A 26737-nucleotide genomic window follows, 5' to 3' on the forward strand; every position below is an offset into this window, starting at 1 on the left:
GGTAGGAAAAAGGATGTTTTGGGGAGGAATTGTTTATTTACTCTGGGAGTTTCTGGTTTCCATCAGTTCTAGAGTGGACTTAAGGTGAAGCAGAGCACATACAGAATCAAATTAATCATTGGTCCAAAGCCCCACCTTCAAGCATTTCAAGTTCATTAGCTTCACATCCTATTGTCCTATGAAATGAGTAGGAAAAACAACCTCTGGGATCATTCCACAACTGTTTATCTGAATAGATACTTACCTAAAGTTACACTCTCAGAGTTAGCATTTGTGAACTAGCCTGCTTCTGTTTCTAAGGGAGGTCTGAAGAGAAGCCTAAATTTTTAATATAAATGAAAAAAGTCTTAGGTTGTGTTATTTTTCTAGCTCTCTTTGTTCTTAATGCCAGCATTCTTCTTTAGTATTATCTTGAGTTGTATTGAGCTTCACTGAATCATTTACTATGGATATCTCCCAAGTCTTTCTCTGGGAATATTTATTCAACATTTGTTCAGCATCAATTTTGGGCCAGGCCTTGCCTGGTATAATGGTTAATCTGAATTGTCAACTCTATTGGATTAAGATATGCTAAGATTAAGAGGCTTTGGGATGTTTACAGAAATGATTGGCATGTGGGGGCAGCAAACATAGAAGGGAGAGCCATCATATATATGGCCACATAGTGCAGTAGGCTTGGAGTCTGGATAACACAAAAGGGTGAAAGAAGGAGAAGCAAATGCAGATGCAAGCTCCGTTCTTCTTGAGCAGGTGCTTGGACTGCTGCTACAAATCCCTGACGACATTGGACTCCATCGCCTTCACTCTTCCAAAGTGACAACCAGGGATTCTCCAGAGAGTTTCTAGGTCTTCAGTCTTGGAGTGGGGCTGTATTATTTGTTCTTCTTCTTCCAAAACTCCCAACTTCTTAGACTGGGCAGCTACTGATTCCTCCAGCTCTCTAGCCTGCAGATGGCCATCATAGGACTCTCCAACTTCTGATCCTGGAAGATCATCTAATAAATACCTTTTTTTTTATAATTATTATATCCTATTGATTCCATTCCTCTAGAGAACCCTGACTAATATGCAATATGAAAATAAAATGAAAAAAAAAACCACAGGAAGATAATAGTTTGTTGTGGGAAGGAGTAGAAGCAATAGCCATATAAGAGAACAATTATAATAAAACTATTTAGCCAGTTTCAGTTTCTGAGGAAATTCACAGGAAAGGAGATGTTGGACAAGCTTTCACTGAAGAAGTAATAGAATTGCTGGATTTTGAAGATAAGCAGGCGTTTGCCAGCCAGAAAAAGCAAAAAAAGAATATTCCGGCATGTGCAAAAGTACAAATTATATCAAAGAGTCTGGAACACCCAGCAAGGCAGAGCCTTCCTGGGAGGTCCCTGCATTTTGGAAGCAAGCCTTATTGGTTGTAAATGAGAGTGCTTGATGAAGAACAGGGGCAGGCAAGAGAGATTTGGGTCACTCGGGCAACAATTTCCATCGTGAGAGTTTTGGGGATTTATTCTATTGGCAGTGAAGGAGTCATTGATGTTCTGGAGAAGCAAAAGTGCCATGGTCAGTCCTCTTTTTCAGAAACGATCCTCAGGGTGGAGGGTAGCCTGGAGATGAAGAGGACCCTAAGCAAGCATGTCTTGGACATCGTTATAGGATCCCTTGAGAATTGGTGGATATCTAGTAACCAGTGACTTAGAACATTAAATTGGAAGGACCTGGTGATTAAGGAAAAGGAAGACCCAGCCTTACTTTCACTCAATAGTTATTCGTAAAGCTCCTATTCTGTGCCAGATCACATTTTAGATTCTGGGACATCAAAGTGAAAAGATGAAGTCCCTGCTTCCGCAGAGCTGGTGTTCTAGTGAGGGAGAATAAAGAAAGAAGTCCACTAATTTACATGGTGACATCATGTTATGGGATGTTAAGTGCCACAAAGAAAAAATAAAGCATGCAACTTCTGACCTTGGAGCTTCTGCTGTTGGCCTGTGGAACACTGCCTGAGATGACCATGGAAGGAAGCCAGTCTGGCAAGGCAGAGAGGTTCAGAGGAGGAGGGGATCGGCCCCTAGCCAATCGCCAGCATCATCTGCCAGAGTGGGGAGCATCCTAGCTGAATGTTTCGCTGGAGGGATCTGCATGAATGAGTCCAGAAGAAGTCAGCAGATAAAATGCCCAACCAAGAGGTAAGAGAAATCATAGATCTTTTTTGTTTTCAGCCACTATGATTTGAGGAGTTTTATTAGGAATAAATAATATAAACAATGAAGCATAAGAAATGATTGACTTTCAAGAATGATTTTTGGATCACTAGCATAAGTAACAAGCTGGCCAAGTGGTGCCATTAACAAAGAAAGCAGAACTTAAGAGGGGATTCAGAAGTGCCCCAGCTTGGAGAACCTCGGATCACTCCAGATTGAGGCAAAGTGTAATTAGTATTCTTTGTGATTAAACTTGAAAGGTCATACTTAAGGCATATATATATATATACATATATATATATATATATATATATATATATATGTATATATATATATATTTTTTTCTCTTTAAAAAATTGAGAAAGTATGGTTCATTGTTCATTAGTTCGAATTCATATTAGACAAAGAATTGATCATTAGCTAAGCTAAGCTTTCTAATGTTTTGCTTTGGGTTGTTAATTGTTGTTTATGTAGAGGAGAGGCAGGGGAAATGAGGAGGGCAAGAAGGCCCTAGAAGTGGACAGAAATGGGTACAAACTGATGTCAAGGAGAAGGATTGAAGCAGGCTGAGGATGTGGCTTAGTGGTAGGATGCTTGCCTGTCATGTGTGAAGCCTTGGGTTTGATCCCCAGCACTGAAAAAACCAAAAAAGTGCTAAGTGAGAATGGATGGAAACAGTAGGCAGAGATGCCTAGGACAAGGACAAACTTTGGCTTAAGTTTGTCAAAGGCAACTGTCTGTGCAACAGTGCAACATCGTTTTGTTTTTTTTTTTGTTTGTTTGTTTTGTTTTGTTTTAAACAGAATGAATTATCATAAAGTAGCTTTTATTCTTAGTACCTACATTAATCCTTTAGTTACTGTTGTCACTTTTTTTAAACTTTTATTTGCGTTTTTTAGCAGAATTTGTTCCTGTGCCATAATATTTTGTTTCTTCCTTTTCTTCTGGGATCACTTTTGCTCCTCTTTTGGCTTGGGAGCGATTTGTTCCTTTTCAGTGAGGATCATCTCAAGTGACAGGGGAAGCTCACATATGGGTTAATCCAGCCATGAGCACTGTATGTCCAGTGGCACATCTTGAGGGCTTTGTACACCTAGGTATGCTCAGTGACCAGAGAATCTGTATCTAAGCCCTTTTCTCTCTGCATTTATAAGCATGTGTAGCAAAATGTCAGTACATTTTTTAAGTAAGCCATCAACACTGTGTCCAGCCTCACTGTTTGACTTGGATATACTCACCAATTCACCAATCCACCACTGTAATGGCAGAATGACACATGTTGCTTCTTTAAGGTGACATCTTTCAGGTTCTTGGTGGCTTTTCAGATATGCATGTCCTTGATGACCTGAAAAGTGTCATATTTTCTTAAAATGAATACAAAGATATGAACCTATTGATTTGCATGATTTTGTGGGGTTGTCTGGAATGAGTCTGCATAGCAAACCATTCTTAGAGATCACCTCAGGCTGTTACAAACAAACAAACAAAAAAAAAACACTATATCATACATTCATTCCTATTGATATATACATGGTCAACAAAGTTAATGTTTTACCCCTATCAGAGGCATTTATACTGCAATCAGGTACCATAATAATGATTGGCAAGTAATTATGATTGTGGAATTTGAGAATTTCTCTGAATTGTTACTGGAGGTAGTTTTAAGGACAAAATTATTTCTCTTCTCTTAAAAGTAAACATTTAGCGTTAAACTGTTAGTCAGCTTTTTATTGATGTGACCAAAATACCTGGTGTAAACAACTTCTAGGGGAGAAAGTTTATTTTGACTTTTAGTTTCAGAAGTTTCTGTCCATGGTTGGCCAGCTTCATTGCTATGGAGCTGAGATGAGGCAGAGTATAATGATGGAAGGCTGTGTTGGGAGAAAACTGCCCAGCTCATGACAACCAGCAAGCAGAGAGAGGAGGAAGGGGTCAGGGACAAGATATAGTTCCCAAGGGCATACCACCAGTGGCCTACTTCTTCCCACAATACCTATAATTTTGGCCATCTCTCAATAATCCCTTCAGATAACAATGAATTAATCTACTGATAAGGTCAGAGCCCTCATGATCCAATTACATCCTAAAAGCCCCACCTCTGTACATTGCTGCGCTGGGGACCAAGTCTCAACATATGAGCTTTAGAGGGATATTTCATACCCCATCCATAACAGTGTTTGATTACTATATCCCTCCTGTTTGAGTACAGGTAAATATGGTGTTTAGACTCCAGGATCCTGGGGGATACTAAGGGGAAAAGGACTACTCAGTTGTTCAAGACTCTTTACTGCACAACAAGAGAAGAAAACCAGAGCCCTAACTTAAAAATAAATAAACACATTCATGGAGTACATTCCCTTTGTTAGTGTTCCTGTTGCTAAGTGTTCTCACATGTTGTTCTCGGAAAACTCCTGTGAGGTGGATCATATTATGTACAGATTTTAGATGATGTAATCAAAGTTCAGAGACATTAAGTGACTTGCCCCAAGCTAGAGAGATTGTAAATGACAGGGCTGTGATTCAAACTCAGGTTTTTTGACTTTAAGGCCAGTGATCTTTTTGTCATACCATAGTGGCCAGCTATTCCGTATCCCCCTGCTTGGGAAGCCCCAGGTTCCCCTTGTAGCTATGGAGTGTGGGTTTGGGGTGTGGTTGCTTAGTAGTAAACGCCCCGTGGTTAAAGGACTTGATTGCAAAGTTTTGAGAAAAAAGCAATAATGCCAGATTCTTTCAGTGTCACAGATGGGAAAATGATTCAGAATCATATGCTCTTGGGCAACCAAATTTGGTTGCAAATTTTTCTTTCAAGAAGTTGATTGCTCTTTATACATGAGTAAAGCCACAGCAGATGAGAGATCATGACACTACTGTTGAGATCCATTTCCAAGGCTGTGTTATCGGGCAGTTAAAGGGGAAGTGAAGCAGATTCATGATGTAAGGGAACTTCGTCTTTGGTGCCCTTTTTCTGACCCTTAATTTAAGACAATTTCTTTCTCCTTTGTTGTCCTAGTAGTATAGGGGCCTGGTTGGCAATTTATAAGGAATATGAAAGATTGTTCTACTGTCTTGTTAAATCAAGAGAGCTCAAAATGGAACCTCTTCTTGGGATATAAGAATTTTTCTAGGGAGTATATGCAAAAGGATTGAAGAATTGAATTTCTAAATGGTGGTATCCTAATATACATAAATGAATACATATTTTGGGATTAAAAAAAAAAAGCTGTATGACCAGACAAGAGTGATTGTATAGTAGAATTAGATATTTTATCTTAAGGTTAATATTATTAAATTAATAAGTCAAAGTTAGGTCCCTATGATTTAAAGGTTTTAGAAATATGGTTAAAACAAATAAGCAAAATTTAAAATATGGACTTAAATGCAAAAAGTCAATGAATGTTGGGATGAATTTTTACCTGTTGGAAATTTTCCCATTTGTATAATAGGAATTCAGGGATCATGGTTTAATATGCTTCATCTTTATGAAATAAATAACTAAGAAAGACCAAACTATCGGATTTGATGCAGAAATTAATGCGGGGGGCATTTTAATGCTGGATTTCTTGAAAGAAAATTATCTGGAGACACTGAAATTTTGTACTGTGGGATATCACTTAACTGGGATGTGCTAAAGAGCCAAGCTGAGGAGTCACACAGACTTTTGTTCTGAGGTTGTATCAGTTATTTAATTTCTTTATACTGAAGTTTTCTACTCTGTAAAATAGGAAGAGAATTTTATAACTGAGTTATTTGAAGAAAATTCTAATAATCAAATTGAGATGTTATTTTAGAAATAACCAGTAAATGGACACTTAAGAATTCAGTGAAATTCTAAATCGCCCCCTTTCCTTCCTCATTTTAATAAACAATTTGTAACCAATCCTGCCTAAATATAATAAAATGTTTCTATAGTTTCCAGATCAAAGCCAGGCCTTCTAACAGTGAAATGAAAGTAGGGTTCAGCCAAAAAACAAGCCTATAAAAAATTGTGTGTGGTTGAATAGTCTTAACCCTAATGTATCTGTACTATGATTTCATATTGAGTTGTGAAATTGGCATATTTATCTGGGATACAGAGGAGGAATAAATTCCATGGAACATAAGTCAAAAACATCCAGTAGGCAAAGCTGTTTATATTCCAAGTGTGGACTCACAACATAAATTTTAATTCTTCAATCATCATGTATATTATTATATATGCTATAATATAATATGCATGATATAGATTATAACATATACACTGATATGCATTTATATATTAATATATTGTACATATGAATATATTATATAATTATATAACATTATATAATTATATATAACTGATATATACATAAAACAGATATATAAAGTCAAGAAACCTCACTAAGCATGCTTTTATTGGCAGCAGCTTGTATTGACGTATTAATAGCAATAAGATAGCCTATTTCCTAAATGGAAGAAAACCTTTTGGTACTTTGCCAAGGTCCTGATGCTTAAAAAGGTAGAGCAGGGGGGTGAGGATGCATTTGACAGAATGAACTGGTGATCCATGGCAAATCACTGTACTTGGTGAAATATGTACCAAAAAATAAGAACCACTGAACATGTACTATCTTTATGGATAGTTTCTATCTCTTGAAATAGATCAAAGCAAAACCAAGATGCTGAAAAAGAAAACGAAATCATGGGATTTGAAGGCTTGGTGATGTAGCACCTTGAAGCTGTTTTGAGGACTTTCGAAGGGTTTTCAACAGAAAAGTGTCATGATCTGACATGTTTTAGAATAGACTATAATGAACAAGAACTGATACAGGCAATTTTGTTAGGAGTTTGTCTTAAATTAGGTAGGTGAGAAATTGTATTCTTGGACCAGAGTGATGGCAGTGGAGGTAAGATCATGAAATTATTTTGAAGATAGAGCCAGTATGGTTTTTTATTGGGTTACGTATGAGAGTAAAAGAGAAATGAAGGATAATCATAAAATTTCTTCCCTAATTCAACAAAGGATGTTGACTCTAACTGAGATGGGGAAATCTGTGAAGAAGTAAAATTTGGGGAAGAGTACAGGGAATAAAAAATGTGATTTTAGTCTTATTAAATTTGAGATGCTTATCGAAATTTTAACTGGCAAGTCAAGAAGTGATGGATAAATAAATCTGGGGTGATGAGACATAAATTTATAATTGTCTATGAAATAAGACATCAAACAGAATAAGATACTCAAAGAATAAGAGAAGATCTTAAGACTTAGCCTTCAGACTCTCTTATATCTAATGAGCTGATTTGGAGGGGCTTCTGAAGAAGATTGGGAAGAAGTGGTCAGTGGGGAAGAAGAATCAAGTAAGAGTTTCATCCTAGAAACCAAGTGAAGAAAGTGTTTTAAGAAGCAGGGATAGATCAACTCTAGCAAATGCTGCTAGTCAGAGTACTACAATTATTAGGCAATGTGCAAATCACTGGTGGGTTTGACAAGTTGTTTAAACTGGAGGAGTGGAAACAAAAAGCCTCATCCTTAACCTTTGTAAGTTCTAGAACAAAAGTACCATCTGAGGTCAACAAATTGTTTATCTAAAATTTTTAAATGGAAAATCAAGATAGTAAATAGCAGACATCTTGTGACCACAGGCAATTAACATGACAGAAAAGCCAAGAAAACAGCAGAAACAATGGCCTTGAAGTAATTAAGCCACTCAACCAAGGCCAGCAGCCCCAGTCTTTCCACCAACCTTAGCAAGAAAGAAGGACCAGTTCTCACCTCCATTGCTACCTTGGCAAACTCCTGAAGGCACAGTGTGGGTCTGTATTGCTCTCCCCCTTAGTGTACACAGACGGACAGCAGCCTTGTCAGTGAGTTAAAACACAAGCTGCTTGGCTTTGGGGGGCCTTGGGTGTTTATGGGAGTTGTTTGGGAACAGTTGCCTTGGGATCCACAACATGGAAGAAGACATGAAACCTGTAGCGGGTGAGCTGGAGTGCATCCCCACCCCCAGAGAGAAAGGGGAGCCTCAGATACTTCTGTGGTCTAGAGTGAGCTCCCCATCTTTTCTGGGAAATCCTAATCTCACACTATAAGGTTTCTATTATTTGTGGTGGAATAAATTCTGATTCATAGGTACTCAATAAGTATTCATTACATGTCTGCCTACAGAAAATGGCATGACAGAATGACAGGACAGAATATGAGATGACATAATATGCATATACATTATGTATAATAATGGTGTATAAAAGCTATAAAAGTAAGGTGTTTAGTATGACTTCATATCTGTAGGTATGTATGGAATATATGTATGCATGTATGTATTGAGCATGTGTCAAGAATATATATGCATATGTACTGAGAAAAATGTTTACAACATTTTGTAAACTGTTACAAGAACAGTTTACAAAAGGACCAGTTCTCACCTCCGTTGCCACCTTGGCAAACTCCTGAAGGCACAGTGTGGGTCTATACTACTCTCCTCCTTAGTGTACACACACAGACAGCAGCCTTGTCAGGCTGTTACAAGAACAGTTTACAAAATTAAAATGGTGATGGTCTCTGGGTTATATGACTTTTCAGATAGATTTTGTTGTCTTATTCATTTTTCATGGTATGATTTTTTTTAAATGATTACATTAATTTTAGGACTAGCAATGATTAGAAGTTTTAGGAAGGAGAACAAATGGAATATAGATGATTATGATTAATAGACAAGGTCATACTATATGACTTTTCCACATATGAAAATAAAACATACTTACCAGACTTTTCCCCACATTTTTTTTTTGTGGAAAAAAAAACTTTGTAAGTACATGGTTATAGTTTTGTTTCTTAACCAAACTGAACTATTTTAGCACATATCAATGTTTTTCAATTTGTTTTTTGTTAATTTTCTTATATACATTTAGTCTTAATCTCTACCCCAACCTCAAAATTTTAATACTAGACATATACTTGGTTTATGTGCTTTTGCCCTTTGAAGGTCCATAGACTATTGTAATACAAAGGGTTTTTTCGTTGTTGTTTTGCCTCTTTGGGGGTAATGTCGACCCTGTTGAGAAGGCTGATATCAGCCATGAACATTTCAACTGTCTTACCATTAAGAAAATGCTCATAAGAGGGGGAATGTATTTCCTTTTTATCCTTCATACATTTGTCTTCATACCCTTTCTTCCAGTATAACACTTTGCTCCTAGCAAACACTTGAAGCTTTATTGAATGTCTGAGCACTAAAATATTAGTTCAGCTTTAATCTAAGAAGAAGAGAGGTTTAGATTCCTATATCACCACCAGCTCATTCCAAATTTCAACTTCTTAAGCCTGCAGAAGATATCCTTCTCTTTAAGCTCCAAATCTTATTTCAAGACTTCTTTCCAAATTCCTGCTCAAATCTCTTATTTTGCATTCTCCCTACCAGTGTTTACTGAGTATCGCAGGAAGTTATTACTTATTCCACAAATCCACAGAGATTTGTGCTTGCCAGGGCCATTTCTGATGATGGCTCTTCATTCCTTTGCTCTCTGCATCTTGCTGTCCCCTAACAGTGCCTCTGTCTGCTTCCCCTCCCTTCCCCCAGTACTTAATTCCAATCATAAAATGACACTGGGTTGTGGTTTTAGCATAGCCTTCTTAATGCCAAGGACATCCCAGGAATTACAATGCAGACCAGAACTTGATCCTGCTGCAGCTACGGAGGTCACTGCTCAAGGCCAGGTTCCAGAGACAGTGTGCTCTACTGTGTGACTCTTCTGAGGCCCAACACATTGCTGGGGCCAGTGTATTTCCCCCAAATCAGACAGTCCTCTTCAGGTATCTTCTTCCTTCCCTTCCTCTTTGGGTATTGCCAGAGCCCAAAACTTTTCTGTTTTCAGCCTAGCCTAAAGGAAGGAAAACATCAGCATAAATAACCAAACAGAAAAACCAGACAAATGTCTGATTGTCCTTTGGCCATTTTAGGCCTCAGATGAAGACTGCTTTTTATTTCATGGTGCAAATGGGCTAAAGGCTCAGTCTGAACATATCTGCATTCAAATCCTTCATTGCAACTGAACTTTTGTGAATACAAAGTCTAACTCTACATTTCTTCCATCTTGTGTTCACTAAACAAATATTTATTAAGTGTTGACTCTGTGCCAGGTACTCTGCCAAGTATTCAGGGTACATGGTAAATAATATGTCCACCGTCCTCACAGAACTTATAGTCTTATTTGTCCCTTCCTTATAAATTAGAGAGCCTGTCATAAGAACCAAGCTCAATTTTTACTCAAAAATGAAGAAACCACTTACTTAGCTCCACTGTTCAGGATAAGACACCATCTCTCACATTAGAAAGTGCTTCCTCGTAGTGTTAGTAGTGAGAACTGCTTGAGGGATTAATCTCTAATTATATCAGTAATAAATAGCTTAGTCTAAGCAAAGTGTTTTTTGAATACAAGGTTATAGGAGAGACTACGGAGGAAATATCTGAGAGCTTAAACACATAAACATACACACACCCACACACTCCTGAGTCATATGGTCAAAGATTCAGAGAGGGTATTAGGCATGGGGTGGAGGGAGCAAGGAATCTGCCATTTATAAAAAGTTCTGGGAAATTCTAATCATCTAATCGTCAAGATTTGGATAGCAATCCAGTGGTAAGATCAAGTGACTGTGTTTTCATGATGGTCTAAGGATTTAGGGAACCAGTGCCCCTTGAGATTCCATCTGTCCATAATTGTCCTCCTGCCTCATTCTGAAATATGGCTGAGATGTAATTACTATTGCTTTCTCAAGTAGAGAAACTTGACTGTCTTCTCCAGATCATGCACACAGTGAACCATGGTGGAGGTCAGTGTCCATCTTTTATAGAAGGCCTAGAAGAATCTTGCATACAACACAGCATGGGAATTCCAGAAATTTTGAGTATCTATAAGTTGCTTATTCCTATATTTAGTAAATTGTAAACTCTTATAGACCCTTTCTTTAATTCCTTGGTGGCATTTTTTTTTCACCATCATTGGAGAAGGTCAACAGTGGACACTGAAGGAAAAAGTCCCACCCCTGGTACTTTCTCTTAGTCACACAAATTTCAGGGATTTGGAATTTGTCTGGATTCTAATTAGACTTGCCTCTGCCCAGGCTCCAGTCCCAAAAGCAAAAGAAATGGTTGGATTCAGACTCTGTTCAATCTCTAGCAAGAGCCTGAAAAGTAAGTACACATTGCCAAAACTAGGGCTGTATTTTTTACCCAAGAGACAACATATTAAGAAAGTTCAGTCCTCTTGTATACATGTCTTGGATAGAATTTCTGGCCTAAAAATAACCCTGGCATGATTGGGCTGTAGAGCATCTGATTTCTTTCTGGGCCTGGCTTCTTTCAGAAATCACTTCATTAGTTTCACATGGCTTTATCTTAGCCATCCTGATGATGGCACCCGCTACACTTAAATTACTTTTATACTTTTCCAATTAAAGGTGTTTTAATAATAAAATATTTCAATATACATTGGGCATTTTAACATTGAAGTAACATGAATCAAAATTAAATTTAATTTGATATTCATGAATTATGATGGGTGTACTTTTTTATAATATAAGGTTAAATTAAAAATAAAAACTAATTCTTATTAGAAGAAATAAGAAGGAAGTGATCTTGATTTTTTTCCCCCATCACGTAGTGTCCTGCATATCCAGTAAATGAAACTGAACTATGTTAATGCTGCTTGTTTTAAAAAATAAATGAAGACCACATAGAACAAGATCTATTTGTGGATTTTTATTTTTTTTTAATTTTTTTTTCATTATATTTATGGATTTTTAAAAAATGTTGAATTCAAGGGGGAAAATACATTCTCAAGAAACAGTTATCAAAAAGAAGTCTGGGATGGGATGTGGCTCAGAGGTAGAGCACTAGCTTACCATGCTTGAGGCACTGGGTTCGATCCTCAGCACCACATAAAAGTAAAATAAAGATATTGTGTCCACCTATAACTAAAAAATAAATATTAAAAAAAGAAGTCTACTTGCTCCTTGCTATCAAAGGACGGGTGACATGATTAAGAAGTAATGACAACTGCAAATACGGGGGAAGCTGTCTCAAAAGTTAGCAAATATGGATTTGAGTTTGGGAAATCCAAAATGTACATTTAGAAAAACCCATCATTATGTAGCAGTTTGCAGTTGCTTCATGATGTTAGTAGGTTGCAAAACATGTAGTACAAAGCAGAATAAAAACACCTAAAGTTTTCACTTGGCCACTGCAAAAATTTTGTTCCTCTTGGACACATGAGCATTTTGGTGATATAAAGTGTGCAAAATGAGGCTGCAGTAATCCAAAGTATCTACACAGGGAAGAAGAAGGACATGACCAGTGGTTTAAGCTGATTCTGTTTCCTCTTTATTGTTTCTTCTGATTTCAAAATTTGTGCATTTCTTATATAAAGTGAGGAAGACAAAGCAAGTGATGACGAAGAAATACAGTTCTCACAATTCTTTCCTTTTGAAATACCCACTTTAAAAAAAAATGACCCCTGTTAATGGTTTTTCAGTGAGCTCTTATGGACATTATTCTACATAATTCTTTAACAGCCTCATTTTCTGTCACTGTTTTTAAATTATAACACATATCATTATTATAAACAATTCAAACAATGGGCATACATACCCATTAAAAAGTCTTTCATGATAGGGCCTGGGGCTGTAGCTCAGTGATAGAATGTTTGCCAAGGATCTTCTTTAACTCTGCCAAAAAAAAGAAAAAAAGCCTCAGTTTAAAAAAAAAATTATTGCATTATAATTATACACAATAGTGGGACTCATTATGCTATATTCATTTATGCACATAACATAATTTGCTCAATCTCATTCTCCAATACTTTTCCTTTCTTTCCTCTCTTACCTTCCTCACTCACTTGCTCTACTCTCCTGATTTTCCTTCTGTTATTGTTTTTATAAATTAATTAAGTTTTTATTTATTTTTTAGTAGGGAGGATTGAAACCAGGGGCACTTAACCACTGAGCCACATTCCCGGCTCTTTTTGTATTGTTTCTTTAGAGACAGGGTCTCGACGAGTTACTTAGGGCCTCGCTAAGTTGCTGAGGCTGACTTTGAACTCTCAATCCTCCTGCCTCAGTCTTCCTAGTGCATTATAATGATACATAAGGATAAGTGCTAGGTATGATGGTGCATGCCAGTGGCTTGAGAGGCCGAAGCAGGAGGGTTAAGAATTCAAAGCCAGCCTCAGCAACTTAGTGAGTGAGGCTCTGTCTCTAAAGAAAAAATACAGAAAGAGCTAGGGGTGTGGCTCAGTGGTTATGTGCCCCTGGGTTCAATCCCCAGTACCAAAAAAAAAAAAAAAAGAAGTTCTATGTAAGCCTCACATTCATAATTAACAATTCCAATACAAATTTATTTCACTTTTCAAACTGCTTAGAATGTATTCTTCCAGACATTGTATATGTAATCACTTTTAAAATAATTATCTTACTATGCTCTTGTTTTTTTACTTGTTCACCTAATAAAATTAATTTGATGTTAAATTGATGACTCCCAGTGAATCATGCCTACTTTCCTTTCTGGGCCTGGCTTCTTTCAGAAATCACTTCATTAGTTTCACATGAATTTATACCTTGTGCTGTCACCTTCTACACCATCTGGCCACATGTCTTGCTTTGGCCATTGGACAATAGCCAGTTTGATGCAAGCAGAAGTTTAATAAAAATTTGCACCTTGGGGCTCATCTTTTTGCTTCGCTTCCTCTTGACACCCAGCTACCATGCTATAAATTAGATGGTCTAGACTTCTGGATGAAAAGAAACTGCCTGGATGTGAATTGGGGTTATACCAACTGAGATGTGAGTGATATTCCAGTCCCAAGATTAACCGTCTGCTAAATGAAGTATTATGAGTGACACTGGCTACCATTAAAAAGAACAGAGTGACACCTCTAGCCACTCCACTGAATCCTGAAGTATAACAAATTCAGAGTTAAATTTCAGTAGTTATGCAGAGATCATTAACTGAAACAATAATATTACCAGTTCATTTGTATCTACCTCATTCATTTAAATTTATGCTTAGTATTCAGTTATGGGAGTATGCAAGCACTTTAAATTAGCTTCTATCTAAGGATCATTTTGCTTATTTGCACCAATGACATTGCAATGGACATCATATTTAACACCAATATTACTAAATATCTTAATACACAAATGTTCACATATACCTCTGAATATTTTCTTGGAGTGAATGTTCGATACCTTTGAATCAGAGACTAGGCAGTTTTTAAAGTTACTGCTAGATACTGCCAAATTTCCCCCAAGAAGAGGTACAATATATTTATTTTTCAGAATGGGCATACCAAAGATAAGAAGGGCCGCGTGCAATCACTACTAATCAGGTTGGACTCCAGCCTAATTACTTTAGCTAATTACTTAGTTTCAGGAGGTGAAAGACAATTATGAAGAAAAGGGAAAACAAACTTTCAAAGTGTCTGCTGGAATGGTGATCCACCCCGAATCAGGCATTATTGAAGTTGATATTTTTAGAAGCTCTTAACACATTTGGAAAGGGATTGTGAAATTGCACAACCTCTTTGGAAGTCAATTTTTAAAATATCTCATTAAGTTCAAGGTGCATACACCCTTTGACCCAAGACTCTAAGTGTAGCCTAGAGAAACTCTGATATGTGGGTATAGGTAGAAAGACATTCACAACAGTGCCATTTGTAATAGTAATCCTGTATGTAAATGGAAAAGTAAGATGTTGATGGAAGAGGACAGTGGGAATGTTGATACAGATCCTTCTGTCAACATGGGAAAATCTCACAAACATAATGATAGAAAGGAAAAAAAGAGAAAAAAGAAACCATGAGAACAGCAGATTGCAGAAGACTTCCTACCATGTGAACCCATTTACCTTGTTTTGGAAAAATGAAAAGACTGTGATGTATATCATTTAGGAATGCACACCAGATGGAGTAAAACTATCAACAATGCACAGAAATAACCTTGAAATTTGTAAGTGGTGATGCTGAGGGAAGTAAGGGGAATAGGATCAGGCTTCTGCTTTCAGAGGTTTCCAAAGTTTTCAGATTGTGGTACTTCTGAAGTTGCATGGTGGATACTTGACTTACTGTGACTTTTTGTACACACATTTTATGTCAATATTTACATAATTTTTTTTGTGTGTCCGTGGTGCTGGGGATGGAACTCGGGGCCTTGTACATGTGAGGCCAACACTCTACCAACTGAGCTATATCTCCAGCCCTACATAAATCTTTAAAGGACAGTGTGGTGGGACAGGTAACAGAAGGTGCTGGTGTCTTGTGTGGTGTACTATTCCTGGTGCCAACTCAGGGGAAATGAAGGTAGCAGCCTGGGGAATCCCTGCCACACATGCAGTTGGCTCCTGGGTGTTTGGTCCTTGCTGACTGGTTGTGGAATCCCCAGTATTTTGGAAATATTTAGAACACCAAGAAAGTTTTCCAGTAGATAGGGCAATTTCTCACTTCCTTTAAAGTACTTCCTAATGTCTTTGTGTCATTATAATGCATTCATGGCTCATTTGGAAAAATAATGCATGGTTTGTGTCTCTACCAGCTGAAGGGTCAATCTTTCACCTTTCTGTATGAGGAAATGGTAGAAGGCAATATGGTGTAATGGGCAGAACATAAATTATAAAGCTGGATCATCTTAGAATTAGATCTTGGCTTCTCCTCCTATAAGTTGCACTAACTTGGACAAGGGTTAAGTTAACTCAAGTTTTCTGATGTCATGAAAATCAAATGAGATACCTTATATAAAGTGATTGTCACATGGGGGCTTAGTCGTTTCCAATTTTTTTTCTATAATTTCTATATCCGTTTAGTGGCATCTGTTATCATAGATTGAGTGCTTGTATTTAAAAGCCAGATTGCAAGTTATACATTGAAACCAAACCATGTATTGGCAGATTACTTGTTTTTCACCTAGCTAAACAATTAAAATGCTATGCTAAAAAAGCCCATTAGGCCCCTTTTGGATTATACTATTGAGTGAGCTGTTACTTAATAAGGCTGAAAACTTTCCCCTCATATGCACAGGGCAGGGTTCTTCATTTATATTGGAACAGAAATTAGTGTATGATTTGGTGTTTGTGCCTTCTATATGCAAATTATTTTGTATGATGACCTTCTTTCGAACAGCAAACTGAGAGTGTTTGAAACCATCAAAATTCTGGAGTTTGCCAGGCACAGTGGTATATGCCTGTAATTCCAGCAGTTTAGGAGGCTGGAGCAGAAGGATCATGAGTTCAAAGCCAGCCTCAGCAAAAGCAAAGGGCTAAACAGTGAGACCCTGTCTCTAAATAAAATTCATAATAGGGCTGGGGATGTGGCTCAGTGGTTGAATGCCCCTGAGTTCAATCCCCTGCACCCCTCCCCACAAAAGAAAAAGAAGAGACTTAACTGACTTTGCCAACACCCTCCTTTTCTTGCCTTCCTTCTCCTACCTGTGCATCATCCAGAGACTTCATTCTCTAACCATCTTACTCTCCATTAGTCTTCCTCAACTTGCAATGGTCTTCTGCATTTAGTAAAGAAAATTCAGAATTTTAGATTTTCCTCACCTCATCTAAATCTCCTCATCTTCTGCAGTACAGTTCAGTCTCTGTATGTCACCTTCACGCTGCTATTCTGCCTTTATCCCCATTACAAAGTGGTTTGATCTTAATTAATTGCCTCTAATGGAAGTGTCAGATAAATAGAAGGTTAGAAGAACCTGAAGAAGGTTAAACTTCTTTGTCTTGACAAATCTGAATAGTTATAGAGCTGAGTTAATTGACTTTTTATATATGGGATACTTACTCCAACAGAACTATTTGGGCAAGAACTAAAGCAAGCCCAGAGAGTGAAGGGAACAGAACAAAGAGCACGGATGAGCAAGATGGAACAGGACACCAATCAGATAAACACCATTCCATTGATTTGATTTTGTTTCCAAAAATCCTGGAAGGCTAACCCAATCCTATTTGGCTTATAAACAAAGGAAATGTAATGCTAACATCTCATAGCACACACTTTTTTTTTTTTCCATTTCTGTATCTTCTGGTTAGAGTATCATTTGGATCTAGTTGTTCCATTCTTCCTTGTTACTTTTTATAGTTTACTTGGTGAACTGAAACTATATCTTTCATTATGGTAAAAATGCCAAAGAAAACTAATCATCAGATGATCTGAAAGCAAAAGGGAAATAAAGAATGACAGGTGGTTCATTCAGCAAAACAATGACTGAAATCTCCACTTATTTAACATAAAATAAATTGTTTCTAAGTAAATTCATTTTTTAAAATGATAACTGCATTAATCACATTAGTGGAAATATTTTTAAATATATATTAAGGAAATGCAGTATCTTCAAAGAGTAAAGTTCGGCAAAGTGTTTCTTGATAACCTTAAAAAATATTTGTGAACCTAAGTTTCTCTTCAGATATTCTAGAAATTAGAGACACCCATATACTAAATGGGTTAAGATGATTAAGGTTTTAGAGCTCAGGTCTATTTTTCACTGATCATCTTTTTCTTCTTCATTTTCTACATTTAAGCCTGGCTTATACAAGCTTCCCAAGCTTTAAAGATCTTCCCCATTAGTAATAAATCTTTCACAATTTTCAGACTAAAATAAGACATGTAACATGCTAATGTACCTGGTACATTTTTTATCCCATATATTTATTGGTGTATTATAATTACATATAATAGTGGATTCATTGTTACAAATGTGTTCATGTACATGACATAAAAGTATAATTTGGCCAATATTATTTCACAGTATTTCCCCTTTCTCTTCCCGGGTTTCTTTCCTCTACTGATCTCCCTTTGAGGTTCATGAGATTCTCCTCTACCTTTCTTTTTTTTAAAAATTTTATTTTTATTCTAATTTGTTATATAATGACAGTAGAATGCATTACAATTCATATTACACATATAAAGCACAATTTTTCATATCTCTGGTTGTATACAATGTATATTCACTCCATTCCTGTCTTCATACATATACTTAGGGTAATGATGTCCATCTTATTCCATCTTTTTTTACACCCCTTGCCCCCTTCCTTCCCCTCCCTCCCCTTTGCCCTATGTAGAGTTCATCTAATCTCCCCCCATCCCACCCCACTATGAATCAGCCTCCTTATATCAGAGAAGACATTCGGCATTTGGTTTTTGGGGATTGGCTAACCTAACTTAGCATTATATTCTTCAAGTTCATCCATTTATCTGCAAATGTCATGATTTTATTCTCTTTTATTACTGAGTAATATTCCATTGTGTATATATGCCAATTTTCTTTATCTATTCATCTACTGATGGACATCTAGATTGGTTCCACAATTTAGCTATTGTGAATTGTGCTGCTATAAACATTGATGTGGCTGTGTCTCTGTAGTATGCTGTTTTTAAGTGCTTTAGGTATAGACCGAGGAGTGGGATAGCTGAGTCAAATGGTGGTTCCATTCCAAGTTATCCAAGGAATGTCTGTACTACTTTCCATATTGGCTGTACCATTTTACAGTCCCACAGGCAATGTATGAGTGTGCCTGTTTCTCCACATCCTCACCAACACTTATTGTTGTTTGTATTTTTAATAGCTGCCATTCTGACTGGAGTGAGACAAAATCTTGAAGTAGTTTTGATTTGCATTTCTCTAATAGCTAGAGATGTTGAACATTTTTTCATATATTTGTTGATGCACCTGGTACATTGAAGGTATTCAGTGATTGTTAATTGTGGAGAAAGTTGTTTATAATGAGCTCTATAGTAAAAATTAGCAAGTTGATCTGAAAAGCTCTTGTATGGATAAAATATATGCTTTGTAACCCTGGAAATTTTATACCTGTTTTACTTCATTTTTAAATTGTTTTCCTTTTACAATTGATAATTAGGTGAAGGTTGGGAGGCATATTTTCATAGGGAATCATAACAAAATTTTCAGAGTGGGTTTCTTAAACTATATAAGCTGTGTCACTGCCAGTTTAGTATGCTGCTTCACCTGGCTCAAGGACAAAGGACAACTTCTTTGCCAGTTAATGAGAGACATATAGTTCAGAGTCTAAGAATTAGACTTATGTAATATTTTGTTTCAGGTTATTTTTAATTGGAAATCTATTTAACCTATCCATTCAGGAGTTAGAAGTTAAGCATCTGGCAGAAAATGAGAAATAGCCAAAATATCCAGCAGTAAGGGAATGAGTAAATAATGTTTGACATGCATATAATGGAATATTATGTATCCACTAAGATCAGCAATAGAGGGAGGGTCTCAAGATAGTGGTTTAGCATGAGGCAGCATTTCTCTTAGCTTGGCTACTCCAAACTCAAGGTCTAGGGTGAAAATTCCTGATTCTGGAGGGTCAGTTTATCAGCTGAACCAGAGACTATTTGACTCCTGAATCTGATATATTTAAAAAAGGGAAAACCCCTCTCCATTGGTCCATGATCCAGGAGCAATTTTGGGATTGCAGTGTGGTCAAGCCTAAGGAAACTGGAAACCCAGTTACATGAATTTGCCTTTCCCCAGGGGAATACAGGTTAGAGGTGGGAGAGAGCCAGACTCTCCCCAGCTCTGTGCCCAGCTCATGGGGTCTGTCAGGACTGGTTACAGCAGGTTGGAGCCTGAAAGTTGGAAGAGTGTGTGAAGGCATTGTGCCCTCAGCTCAGCCAGCCAGCCCATCCAGTACTTACAGGGCTCCTGGGGCCTGCCCTCACCCCCCAGGGTCCTGAGTCCCACCAGGTTCAGCATCAGTCCAGCACCCAATAGGGCCATCTGACTCCCTAGACCACAATCCCTCCTGGACTCCTGACTTGGCCCATTGCTCACAGCTTCTTGGCTGGCCCACAGATAAAAATTCACAGCCTTGATCCACTGGCACTGAACAGCTGAATCCCCAATGTGACCAGGCCCCAAATTTCTCCATACCCTGAATAGCTGTCAGACCTTTTCAGCCCAGTGCATTTCTCACCTGCAACTGTAGGTCCCAGCACTTGCCAGCAGGTTCCCCAGTGCCTGACCTTATCCACCCATGCAGAACAGCTGGGCCCCATGAGGCCCAACTTGCACCACACACTGCTTTGCTACTGGACCCGCCCGCTTCAGTGCACAGCTTTACAACTGCCTCGTAGGTCCAGGCCAGACTTGATCCTCCCTGTATCAAAATGATACTCTGATCAGCTGGATCCCTGACGTAGCCGGCCCCAACTTGCATCACAAGCCACTTGGCTGGGGAACTCACCAAGTATAGCATTCAGCTTCTTAGCTGCCCTCCAATCCTTGCGCCAGCCTGCAGGTTCCTGCACCTGGACTTGATTCACCCACGCAGAATAGATAACAACCCCACCTAATGCTGAGAAGGGAAGCTAAAACTGAGACTGGGTTATGATTGACCTGGGAGTGAGCTCTATGGACCCCAATTTTTTATCTTTAAAAATATTTCCTGTGAGCAGATAGTGTTCTAGTTTATGGGGATAGAGCATTGAGCAATTCATAAAAGCCCCTTCTTTTCTGGATCTTAGCTTCAAGATACCTGCTTTTGCCAGGGATGATTTTGTCTATAAATATCGTTTTTCTCAAGCAGACATTGAAAGGTTGCTAGATAGACACTCTTTTTTGATGAAAATGTGATTAAAGCTATCTCCCATTATTCTATGACGAAAAGACCCAAGATTGCTGACATCGGATACCAGAATTTTAATTTCAGTTTTGATATAAGCTTACACCTTTACAGTGAAACCAGAAATCACATAATTTAGAAAATGTCCTTAGTATGCCACAGCTGAATTCTTTTATCTTTTCCAGAGATATGGAAATTTGTCATGCACTTGCTTTTTAATTCTGAATATCACAGGATATCTGAAGGTTCTAAAAGAGAGGTGATACCTTTTGATATTCAGATTAAGAAGCTCCATGTTAGACCAGATTCAGCTTTTAATCTAAAAGGAAACACTTTGTACTTAATAGAATGAATCCAACTTTTATGTGGAGGCTGATTTTTATGCGAAATCCACAAATCTCCCATATGTGTTTTGAGGGTAAGATCAAACAAAAGTTACTATGGCTAGTAGTAACCTGGTGGTAAAAAGGCAACTAGAAGACTTGTGCAATGTCAAATGTCTTCTGTGGTTATCTGATGCATGAGTTTACTCTCTTACTGTTGAAGTAAATAATTAGTTTGCTACATTGTCTCTAACCCATTTCTTTTTAATGAAATCACTTTGTTACAAATTGAAAAATATTAAACATGATGTTGATGGATTATATACTTGCATTTATTCAACTTTTATAAACCAAAAATATGTATCTTCTAATTGAGGAAGTGTTATTTTTGCTTATCTCCTTCTTATAAGACTTAATACATGAAACAATATCAGAACTAAAATCAGCTCCTGAAAGCAAGAAAGTTTGGAGACATCTTAAGAACTTTCACAGTTTAAGCTGGCTGCCAAAACTTACAGATAGACTCATTTGAATGAAAAACACATACAAACAAAAAATCATTACCTCTCCTACAGTTGGTTATTTTTCTTGCATGGATTTTATAGTGCTCTGTCAGTATACTTCTAGGAATCAATTGGTTAGCTAAAAATTATACGGGTTAACCATGAATTTTGTTTAAAAAATCAGTCATACTAATTAACTTGATGAATAACTGAAATTTGTTAATCAAGCACTTTAAATACACATACACACATAGTTCATATATCAGATGTTCTATTTTAACACACAACATGGAAAAGTAATTACAGCAGATGATCCTAAACATTTGTCTTCCTTAGAAGACCATCTGACTTAATGACTCACCTCATAATTTTAAATTGCTCCTTTCTATTTTTATGATAAAAATTAGTGTCTAAAATTTTAATAAACTGGAAAAAATGGAGGCTGACCTTTATGCAGTTTAGACAATACTCTTCCCTAGAATTTTACAAGTAGTTAGCTATGTATAAACGTGGATATTAATGCATATGTCTATTGCAATACAAATAGTGTTCAGATTTGTATATGCCTCACCTTGAAAGTTATCAGTGTGTACCGTGAAGGGTAGAGCAGCAGCCTGGCAAAGTGAGACCAAGGTCGGGAAGAACCCACATTCCTTTAAGAGTGACAAAAATAAATTCCTTATAGAAAAAAGAGGAAGGTGGAGGGATTAAAGAAGTCCTCAAAGGCACTCATGTTACACTACTCACCACAGCCAAGAAGTGGGAGCAAACCATATGTCCATATGACTTGGTGTGTGTTTGTTGTAGTTTTGTTCATTTAGAGTCCTGTAAACATCTTGTATCTGATTTTCCATTTCATTTTTTAGGTTTGGGAAATTTTCTGATTTTTTTTTTCATTGAAAAGATTGTGCATTCCTTGGATTTGTATCTCTGCACCTTCATCCATCCCATTAAATCTTAATTTTGGTCTTTTCATGTTGTCCCATATTTTTCAGAAGTTCTTTTCATGGTTTCTTAATATCTTTTCTGTGTGGTCACGTTTATTTTCAAGTTTATATATTTTGTCTTCATTGCCTGACGTTCTGTCTTCCAAGTGGTCTAATCTGTTGGTGATGTTTTCCATTGACTTTTTAATTTTGTTTATTTTTTTCCTTCATTTTGAGTATTTCTGCCTGATTTCTTTTCAGAATCTCTATCTCTTAACTTAAGTGATCTTTTTACCTCTTGAATTTTCTCTCTCATTTCACTCCTTACATTTTTCTTTACCTCACAGATCAGTTTAACTATGTACAACTATGTACAACTTCTCTGAGATTTCTTTAACTGTGGGATCGATCATTGGATTCTATTGTTGGTGCATCTTGGTTTGTTGGGGGCAATTTGTTCTCTTGGTTTTTTTCATGCTGCTTGTGTCTAACCATCCAGCAGTGTTGATCTGAAGCAGTAAAGTTTCTACCCTGTGGACTTTGAGTATCGCTGAAGGTTTCCAGTACTTGCCTTTAAGGAGGAGACAATAATAACAGAGACCAATGCAAACAATATATAGCCTTAAACCAAGTAGCCCCTATACAATGTCTATGATATTGTTGCAATAAACAGAAATGATGTGTTCAGTTATTGCCTACACTAAAAATAGTAAGTTTGCAAAAGGGTTTTCAATTTCAGATGGTGGACAAAGAGAGAACAGGAGTGATGTAGAATGTGATGTTTATTAGGAAGGAGGAGAGAAGATAGAATTAAAAAAATATATAAGAAAAGTGAAAAGGGGAAAAAAATCAAAGCTAATTGTTAGGAGAAAAGAGAGAAAGGGCATCAAGGGAAACAGATGAGAGGGAAAAAACCATATATAATAAATATTTTTTTAAAAATTAAAAGTAGAAAGAGAAAGGTATAAAAGAAAGAATTCAAAGCAAAACTGAAATATACTATTCAGACAGCCCAGTCCTCAATAAACTGATGCATGAAAAATGGTTGCTTTAAAAAATGGTAGAAATGTGAGAGGAAAAAAAGAAAAGAAGACATAATTTTTAAAAAATCTTGATGAAATATTGAATAATGTTTCCATTGAAGTTCAAAAGTTCAAAAGCTTATATCAAAACTGAAATTAAAATTCTGGTATCCGATGTCAGCAATCTTGGGTCCTTTCGTCATAGAATAATGGGAGATAGCTTTAATCACATTTTCATCAAAAAAGAGTGTCTATCTAGCAACCTTTCAATGTCTGCTTGAGAAAAACGATATTTATAGACAAAATCATCCCTGGCAAAAGCAGGTATCTTGAAGTTAAGATCCAGAAAAGAAGGGGCTTTTATGAATTGCTCAATGCTCTATCCTCATAAACTAGAACACTATCTGCTCACAGGAAATATTTTTAAAGACAAAAAATTGGGATCCATAGAGCTCACTCCCAGGTCAATCATAACCCAGTCTCAGTTTTAGTTCCCATGCAACTCAAATCTGTCCATAGCTTTGCATATGTACAACTACCTATAAAAACAGCCTCCTCTCTACCTGGTGTCCTTGCTTCCACTCTGTTTTTTTCTATGGTGGACAGATATAAAAGATGTCTATGTCCTCATCTCCAGAATCTGTGTATAAGTTACTCTTATGATAAAGAGGTATTAAGGTTGTGGGTGGAATTAGTGGTGCTCATCAGCTGGTCGTGAAATGGGGGAGATTATTTTGTATTACCTGGACAAGCCCAATGCAACCTCAAGTGTCCTTGCAGAACATGGATGCAGAAGAATTAGTTTCCAAGTATGTGAGAAAGACTTGTCCAACCAGGTCTGGCTTTGAAGATGTGAGGGGGCCTTGAGCCAAGGAATGTGAGTAGCCTCTCGAATCTGGAAAATACAAGAAAATTGTTTCCTATCCTAAAGACTCCAGAAAGGAAAGCACCAACCTGCTACTTATTTGGGCCAGTGAGACCCGTGATGAAATTTTGAAGAACAGAATCTTACAATAATAAATTTATATGGCTTACGCCAACATGTTTGTGGTAATTTGTTACAGCAGCCATAGAACACTAAGATAGCCTCTAAATGGATCTTGTCAGCAATAGCTCCCCATCCAGAACTCTTTGTAAAACACTTGAATGATTTTTCTAACCCTCTTGATAAAAAGACCACATTCTGTTATGAGCCCTCCCTGGCTGCCCTTCCCTGACTCTCTGGTCTTCTTCCAAGCTTACACCAGCCTTTTGGATGCCATATGGTACCTTCTAACACAGGATCTGTTGTACTTTCCTCTTCAATTTGCTGGTTCCGGCTCTCCCTTCAAACCTCAGCTGAAAAGTCATTTTCTCAAGGTGTCTCTGACCTCCACAACCAGGTCAGCTTTTAATTAGCTGCTGTGATAACTCTGGACAGTGAGCTTCTCAGATGTGTAATTAGCAAAGGTGAGATTTCACTTTTGTTCCTGTGATTCCTTGATAAAGTCTGTAATCTTGGTGGAACCCTTCTTCTTCTCTCATCATATTTCCCATGCTTATCATGATAACTGACACACAGTGGGCTCAATACCGATTTTTTTTTTTTTTTTTTTTTGAGTGAATGGGAGAAGCTGGATTTCTAATAGTCTGTGTCTCTGGGTTGTTTTGGGTTAGCCCCTTAGAGATTTCCGCCTCAATGAAAAGCATTTCAATGTTACTCTTTTATCAAAGGATACTGAAGAAAATAGTCCCATGAAATCTGTTAGCTGTATTTCCTGTAGGCTTTTGGTGAGATTTTTTTTCCCTCATTATATTACTCATTTTTCTTTATACCATGTAATGAAAAATAATTTATTTTTCATCCTGTTTTGGAATAACTTTACTTTCCCAGAGTAATCTGTTTTTGTTTTGTAGTGGACACGAGGGGAGCTGCCCAAATCCATGACCTTCAGGACCAAAGCACACATAACCCAGCTCCTGGGAGAATTGATAGCTGATGGCTTGCAGCTAAGGCCCAGTTTCTACCCCGCCTTCCCTTCCCCTCTGTTGAGGGAATCCACCTGGCCCAACACAACCCCTAGCAGAACAGCCTGCATCCACAGAGGGCTCAAGCTCTCTGTGGTGGGTGAGGAGTAGAAAGGCTGTGTTAACCAAAGGAACAACTCTGCAGAACTGTCCCAAGTACAGCTCTAGCCACAGGGAGCCTTTGTTTTCTCTCCTCATAGCCCAATTTACCTCTGTCAGGCTGTTCTTGCTGCACAATAGGTGCTAATCCTGAGAGAAGGAAACTTCCCCAATCAAATCTCTGCCTCTGCATTTTCTTCCTGGAGTGCATGACTTAGGATCCCTTCCTTCTCCAAAATGAGAACTGTGTGATCATATCCCCTGATCACATCCCACCTGGAGGCTAAGAAACCCAGTTAAAGAAGCTTAAATTGCTTACATGATCTACTTATTCATAGGTTTGGGCTAACTTAGCTATTTGCATACCTGACTGTCCAAATGATTTCTCTTTTTTTTTCACATTATAACATCATTTTACCATATTCTGACTTTAATGTGCCTCAGATTCTTTGCAGAAGAAGACAATTTCAATGAGCAAATAAACCAAATAAATAGGAATATAGTCTGTTTGGAAGATAAAAATAAACCTAAAAATATAGAGATTTAGGTGTACTTAAGAGGTATTGAATTTTTTTGCACTAAGAGCGGATAGATGTGCTCCACTATTAAGCATTTCAGTTGATTTTCCTGCCCCTGGGGTACAACCATGACTACTTGAAGTAAAAGCCAAACAGATAGAAAAGATGTGCATGCACTCATATTTTCCTTTGAATTTACTTCCTAAGAAGCAAGCTAGAGGAATAGAAGAGCTTACTGTGAAATGGGAAATTCAGGAGGCAGATGGTCCATGGATTAGTCAATCCTCCACATCTTCCCTCTTAGACAATTGTCAGAAAATTGCTTTCATCAGGATGGCCTGATTCCCTGCCACTTCAAGCCATTCATCTCCGGAGAAATGAAGCAGTGTGCAGTCTAAATTGCTCCTATAAAGCGGACATGACTCTTCTTCTCAGTTCCTCATTTTTCAAACTCTTGTAACCAAAGTTACCAGACACAAAAATAGCCTGAGGATTAGATAACAGAACGTTTCAGTTATTCAATTCATTTACATGACTCTCATACGTTTATCACTTTT

The 26737-nt window shown here is 37.4% G+C and overlaps 3 long non-coding RNA genes across 3 annotated transcripts in view; 1 reads left to right on the plus strand and 2 right to left on the minus strand.

Moving 5' to 3' along the window:
• Positions 1 to 460: 460 nt before the first annotated feature.
• LOC144375376 (uncharacterized) lies at positions 461 to 5407 on the minus strand. Its single transcript, XR_013435112.1, has 3 exons — positions 3437 to 5407; positions 1963 to 2132; positions 461 to 983 (listed from the first exon to the last, which is right to left on the minus strand). It is a non-coding gene; the product is annotated as an uncharacterized LOC144375376 (long non-coding RNA).
• Positions 1409 to 26737, plus strand: part of LOC144375377 (uncharacterized) — a 57692-nt gene continuing 32363 nt past the window's right edge. Inside the window, exon 1 of the long non-coding RNA XR_013435113.1 lies at positions 1409 to 2183. This is a non-coding gene — a long non-coding RNA (uncharacterized LOC144375377). The remainder of the gene's footprint in view (positions 2184 to 26737) is intronic.
• On the minus strand, positions 6557 to 26651 carry LOC120891930 (uncharacterized). Its single transcript, XR_005736518.2, has 4 exons — positions 26417 to 26651; positions 24300 to 24451; positions 12803 to 12879; positions 6557 to 10034 (listed from the first exon to the last, which is right to left on the minus strand). It is a non-coding gene; the product is annotated as an uncharacterized LOC120891930 (long non-coding RNA).

The sequence above is a fragment of the Ictidomys tridecemlineatus genome, chromosome 2 (assembly GCF_052094955.1).
Source record: "Ictidomys tridecemlineatus isolate mIctTri1 chromosome 2, mIctTri1.hap1, whole genome shotgun sequence".
Classification (NCBI taxonomy): domain Eukaryota; kingdom Metazoa; phylum Chordata; class Mammalia; order Rodentia; family Sciuridae; genus Ictidomys; species Ictidomys tridecemlineatus.